This window comes from Bubalus bubalis, chromosome 24, assembly GCF_019923935.1.
Source record: "Bubalus bubalis isolate 160015118507 breed Murrah chromosome 24, NDDB_SH_1, whole genome shotgun sequence".
Classification (NCBI taxonomy): domain Eukaryota; kingdom Metazoa; phylum Chordata; class Mammalia; order Artiodactyla; family Bovidae; genus Bubalus; species Bubalus bubalis.
In genome coordinates this window covers 1,756,206-1,760,993 of record NC_059180.1, presented here as the reverse complement: position 1 = coordinate 1,760,993, position 4,788 = coordinate 1,756,206, and the positions used below count along the sequence as shown (strand labels likewise).

At 54.2% G+C, this 4,788-nt stretch overlaps 1 long non-coding RNA gene across 1 annotated transcript; it reads left to right on the top strand.

Moving 5' to 3' along the window:
* Positions 1-459: 459 nt before the first annotated feature.
* On the top strand, positions 460-2,289 carry LOC112581771. Its single transcript, XR_003106404.3, has 3 exons — positions 460-648; positions 1,564-1,741; positions 2,135-2,289. It is a non-coding gene; the product is annotated as an uncharacterized LOC112581771 (long non-coding RNA).
* The last annotated feature ends 2,499 nt before the right edge of the window (positions 2,290-4,788 follow it).

The following is a 4,788-nucleotide window of genomic DNA, read 5'->3' as shown; positions in this document are numbered from 1 at the left end:
CTGGGGTCGGGTGTGGTTGGCCAGCCCAACAGCTCCCCGGCCTCTTGTTAGCAGAGCTCTGTTGATGGATGAAGTGGCAACAGCAGGGCTGGGGAGCCGCGGCCACACTGGCCAGCCAGCCTGCGCTCACATCGATTCGCCATCACCTCCCTTTAGTTATCTGCTCGCGCCCACCTCCAAGCCTGGTGGGGATAGCCGCTTTGGGGGGCCCTAGACCTCCGATCTCAAAAAAAGACCCTCCAAACTAGCCAATGAGCGCCTCCCTCGGACCAGCACGCCTACTGTGTACTGGGCACCTTCCCCTACGTCATTTCCAAACCTGGCATCCATCTGTGCCCACAGGAAATATCACCCCGTTTAACAGATGGGGAACCTGAGACTGGGAGGGGCCTTGCCGCCACCCCTCCAGCTCAGGAAGGGGCGGATCTGAGACTTGAAAGGGAAACCTCAGGACACCAGTCTCAGCTACCGGGTCGGGGGGGGGCTTCCAGCTGTGAACTCACCAGGAGCTGATATCAGGCTCCAATTTAGGGGCAGGGGTCAAGGTCAGACAAAAGTCAGGAAGACTGGAGTGCTCGTGGGGGAGCACCGAAGAGGGAGAGGGCTCCCCACCCCCCTGCACAGGTCACAGGGGTCGCCGAGATGCAGGTGGGTTTACCTCCATCCGTCTTGTCCCCTCATCGGTCACCCATCCATGCTGACCCCACACCCCTCACCCCCTGCACTGGCCCTGGTACCAACAAAGCCCCCAGCCCCCAGGAGCTCCCGGGGGCCTGGGTCCCTGGGTCCTGGGCTTGCCCTCCCCGGCGGAACTGTGCGGGCAGGAAGTCTGGGTCTCTCAGGCGTAGGGGGAACCCTGCGCGGCTGCTGCCCGGGAAGGGGGTGAGCAGAGAGGGGGGCGTGCAGGAGAAAGAGGAGAGGAGGGTTTGGGCTTTCTGGTTTGTTTGGATTCTAAAATTAGCTGCTGGCGAGTGAGGGGGCCGAGGGCTCACACCCGCTCTCAGCCCAGGCTGCCGCGAAACCCCAGGTGCTTGGCTAAAAATTGTATTGAAAGTTTCCGAGCCGGTTGGGGTGACTGGAAATGAATCTGTAATACAGGAATTTCTTTCTTTCCTATCACATGTCGTGCTCGGTTCCGATCTTGTTTTGACCGACGCGGCGTGTCTCCCCCAGCCTTTGTGTCTCTGGACTTGAGTGTAGGTGGGAGGCTGCGAAACTGTGTTTGCCTCGGGGTTGGGGTGGGGGTGGGGGCAGACGGGGGGAGGTGGGAAACAGAGAGACAGACAGGCAGAGAGAAAGAGCCTGAGGCCAAAAGGCCGTCAGCTCCTCCAGAACGAGGGCCACTCTTGCCCTTGGGTGCCCCCAGCCGAGGTCCAGCGCCAGGCGGGCACCAGGCATCTCAGAGACAGGTGTGCTCGGGTGGGCCCCACAGGAAGGGGTCCTTGTGCATTTGTGCGCTGAACAGGCAGCCTCCCAGGGGTGCCATGGGGACACCTAAGTGCTAAGATAACTTTCTGGGGCTTCCTGGGGGTACAGTGGATAAGAATGCACCTGCCGATGCAGGAGACACGGGTTTGATCCCTGGTCCGGGGAGATCCCCCATGACCCGGAGCAACTAAGCCGCGTGCACCAGAACCCTGAGCCTGCTGTAGAGCAGCCCCTGAAGCCTGCATCCAGAGCCGGTGCTCCACAGGAAGAGGAGCCTCCCCCCGCCAGCAACGAGGACCCAGAACAGCCAAAAGTAAACAATAAATGAGCAAAATTATTTTTTAAAAAGATGCCTTTCTGTAACCCACCTCCCTAGGAAAGGTCGTCTGTAAAGTGAAGCTATAAAACCTGGGTGACATGCTCACGGGGTCACCGTGAGGCCCAAGCGAGCACGCACAGGGACCCCGCTGGATTGGCAACTCCAGCCCAGCTATTGTTAATCTCAGGTCTAGTGAGACCGGGGCCCCTTGGCTTCTCCAGTGGGATTTGCCCACAGTAGATACTCAAACCAAAAACGTGCCATTTCCCCCCAAATCCTCTTCCCCTTCCCCCCTCCGTACTTGCCATCACCCCCCACCAATCACTCAAGCCGGAAGCCTAACCCTCAGCCCCACTTCATAACCTCCAGTCCTCGGTCTCTCTCCAGCCCAGCCCAGGGCCAGCCCCATCGACCGGATCATCCCCGACTGGTCGACCCGACCCGCAGCGACTCATCCGTGTTTGTGCCACGAACCCCCTGGACACCTGGAAACCCAGGGACCCCTCCTCAGAACATCAGTGTCCACGTGGAAGTAGTTGATTTACTGCACGGTGTCAGTCTTGGGTATACAGCAAAGTGACTAATATTTCCTCAGATTCTTTATATGCTTCATATCTTTTATGATATGTTCTGTGGTTTAGTCGCTCAGTCGTGTCCAACTCCTGGGACCCCATGGACTGTAGCCCGCCAGGCTCCTCTGTCTATGGGATTCTCCAGGCAAGAATCCTGGAGGGGGTTGCCATTTCCTTCTCCAGTGATATGTTTTTAGATACGTTTATGCTACGCTTCATATCTTTTATGACATGTTTCAGACATGTTAGTGTAAGATGCTGCATGTAGTTCCCTGGGCTTACAGTGAAGGCGTGTTGTTTCTCTGCTTATATAGCAGTATCTGTTCAACTCCTAATCTATTCTCCTTTTGTCTTTGGCTACCATAAGTTATTTTCTACCTCTGTGAGTCTGTGTCTGTTTTGTGAATAATTCCATTGTATTATTTTTCAGATTCTACACGCACACGATGTCGTATGATATTTGTCTCTGTCCGACTTGCTGCACTTCGTGTGGTGATCTGCAGGTCAGGTTCTCACGTTTCCGCAAGTGGCGGTGTCTCATCCTTCTTTACAGCCGACTAGTACTCCGTGGTCTATGGACCACATCTTCTTATCCATTCCTCTGTCGACGGGCATTCGGCTTGTTCCCACGTCTTGGCTATTGTGAACAGTGCTTCTGTGAACATAGGACTGCGTGAATGTTTTTGAATTATAGTTTCGTCTGGATACACGCCCAGGAGTAAGCTGGCTGGGTCATATGGTAACCCTGTTTTTGGTTTTTAAGGAGCCCCAGTACTGTTTTCCACAGTAGCTTCACCCACTCACATCCCCGCCAACGATGTAGGAGGGCTCCCTTTTCTCCACACCCTCTCCAACATTAAAATAACATTTTTAGATGCATAAAATAAAATTCATAGGCTTGCAAAGGAAGCTGTCTTTGTTGAAATACAGTTATCAAAATATTTAAAGAGCAAGCCCATAATCTGGTAACTTATGTGCTTTGCCGCAAAGGTGTTAAATAACAATATTCAACAAGAAGACCCAGCGATGGGGCGCCAGAGGCGGGACGAGCACAGGGGGTCTCAAGTCTCCTGTGACAGCCGCAGGGGACCCGGGGATGCTGGGATTCTGTCCATCAGCAAGTCCCAGAGGCTGTGCCCACAGCCCTGAGGCCACCGTGTCCATTCACAGCGGAAGGAGAGACTCACTTTCAGTCAGGGGTTCAAGAAAATGAAGATGTAATTTTTCCAGTCAAAACTCACAGACCCCACCTGCCCCCCAGATGTTGTGCACGGATCCAAGGGCAGAACCCCCAGCAGAAGGGGGTCTTCCTGGAACACGACTGGGTCACCTCACTCCCCTGCTACAGACCTTCCCACTGGGAGGTGTAGGGGGTGGATGAGAATGACCGACCCTGGCTTAGCAGCCAGCCCCGTCTGGTCCCTTCCGGAACCTTGTCCTGCCCGCTCTCCACATCCAGCCAGGTTGGACGTGCCCCTCGGGGGCACCTCCCCCAAAATCTTCCCGTCTGAGGGCTGCAGGGCTACTGCTCCTCTGCTGGGGGTAGGTCCCCTCAGCCCTCTCTAACCCTCCTTGTCCCACCTGAGATACAATGAAGACCTAACCCCCATACACATGCAGGCGATCTGATTTGGAAACATGGTCCTTGCAGATGTGATCCAGTTAAGATGAGCTACAAAGCTTCAGGTACGCGAGACGCAGGAGTTCTGGGAACTGACAGCGCAGTGAGACTAGGTAACAGCACAGCATCGTATGAGTGAGCTTGCTGTGAGGATACATCTTAAATAAAAAGTTCTGGGACTCCCTCGTGCTCCGGTGCTTAAAACTCCACACTTCCAATGCAGGGGGTGAAGATTCCATCGACCCCTCGTTGTGGTCACCTAAGCATAAAACAGAAGCAATAACTGTAACAAATTCAGTCCAGACTTTAAAAATGGTCCACATCACAAAAGCCTTTAAAACAAAAAGACTTCTCACCACACAAGGGCTTCCCTCATAGCTCAGTTGGTAAAGAATCCGCCTGCAATGCAGGAGACCCCGGTTCGATTCCTGGGTCGGGAAGATCCACTGGAGAAGGGATAGGCTACCCACTCCAGTAGGCTTCCCTGGTGGCTCAGCTGGTAAAGAGTCTGCCCGCGATGTGGGAGACCTGGGTTCCCTCCCTGGGTTGGGAGGATCCCCTGGAGAAGAGAAAAGCTACCCCCTCCAGTATTCTGGCCTGGAGAATTCCATGGACTGTATAGTCCACGTGGCCGCAAAGAGTCAGACACCACTGAGCCACTTCCACTTTCACTCACCACATGTGCGCGCGCGCACACACACTGGCAACCACGCAAGGGGATGGATTAGTTAACTTGATTGTGGCAATCTTTTCGCAATGAATGCATATATCAAAACATCAAGCGGTGCAACTTTGATGTTTATAAATTTTATATGTCAAAGAACTCCTCTGAACACAACTAAGAATCA